Source organism: Mobula hypostoma, chromosome 29 (genome assembly GCF_963921235.1).
Source record: "Mobula hypostoma chromosome 29, sMobHyp1.1, whole genome shotgun sequence".
Classification (NCBI taxonomy): Eukaryota; Metazoa; Chordata; class Chondrichthyes; order Myliobatiformes; family Myliobatidae; genus Mobula; species Mobula hypostoma.
Genome location: NC_086125.1, coordinates 23,897,893 through 23,899,547, shown reverse-complemented (window position 1 = coordinate 23,899,547; position 1,655 = coordinate 23,897,893).

Genomic DNA, 1,655 nt, shown 5'->3' with positions numbered 1-1,655 from the left:
GTTATTGTACCTTAGCCTTCCTCATTGGCAGGGATTATGGGGATATGTGTTAGTAGGTCGATGGTTACATAACAGCCTCTTAACTGCCTAGTCACGTTTAAGATTATCTCTCTCTCTCTCGCTCTCTCTCTCTCTCTCTCTCTCTCTCTCTCTCTCACACACACACACACACACACACACACACACACACACACACACACACACACACACACACACCCCACCCATTACTGGAAGAAAATCCAGGCAAGAAGCCAAAAGACCGGGGGAGGAAAGAGACGGAGTTAGAGACTGAAGCAGGGGGAGGGGAATGAGTTCTGAACACTAGTAAGACATAAACACACACACAATGAATTCAAAACTGAAGTGAAAATATATGTATAAATAGAAAATGCAGAGCTAATTAGACCACCTATCTCTCTCTCTCTCACACATTTTGGAATAAATCTGGAGGAATATTTTAGCCCCACATTTCTTGGAGAATGAAGCTGAATGGAAAAAGAGAAACAACACCCTTGTGTATCACGGCTTCTTGTTAACGCAACGCTGCCTCCCGCAGGGATTTCCTAAGAACGCATTAACCGCCCTCGTTTGAAATCCTCAAATGAAAGAGGCGATCTGTCGCAAGCGAGATATAGGCACATTGGCTCGCCAGGGCGAAAGAAAGTAACGCCCCTCCCCAATCATCTCATGGGGGCATTACCCTCCTCTCTCACTCTCTCTGATGTAAAATTTAGCCAGACTGATCTGGACATGAACACCAGCTACTCATTGGTCGGAGTTACCCCTTTAAGCAATTTACCTTTGTTCGGCAGCTAAACCAGTGACACTTCCCGTTCACTGTAGGTGCAAGACGGATTGGCTTAATCACAGCCTGCTCTACAGTAGGGCTTCTGGCCCAAAGGTAGGCGTTGGTCAGGACTAACGCCACAGAATAGTCAGTCATAGACATATTTTATTGATCCCGGAGTAAATTGGTTTTCGTTACAGTTGCACCATAAATAATAAATAGTAATAAAACCATAAATAGTTAAATAGTAATATGTAAATTATGTCAGGAAATAAGTCCAGGATCAGCCTATTCGCTCAGGGTATCTGACCCTCCAAGGCAGGAGTTGTAAATTTTGATGGCCACAGGCAGGAATGACTTCCTATGATGCTCTGTGTTGCATCTCGGTGGAATGAGTCTCTGGCTGAATGTACTCCTGTGCCCAACCAGTACATTATGTAGTGGATGGGAGACATTGTCCAAGATGGCATGCAACTTGGACAGCATCCTCTTTTCAGACACCACCGTCAGAGAGTCCAGTTCCATCCCCACAACATCACTGGCCTTACGAATGAGTTTGTTGATTCTGTTGGCATCTGCTAACCTCAGCCTGCTGCCCCAGCACACAACAGCAAACATGATCGCACTGGCCACCACAGACTCGTAGAACATCCTCAGCATCGTCCGGCAGATGTTAAAGGGCGTCAGTCTCCTCAGGAAATACAGACGGTCCTGACCCTTCTTGTAGACAGTCTCAGTGTTCTTAGACCAGTCCAGTTTATTGTGAATTCGTGTCCCCAGGTATTTGTAATCCTCCACCATGTCCACGCTGACCCCCTGGATGGAAACAGGGGTCACCGGTACCTTAGCTCTCCTCAGGTCTACCACC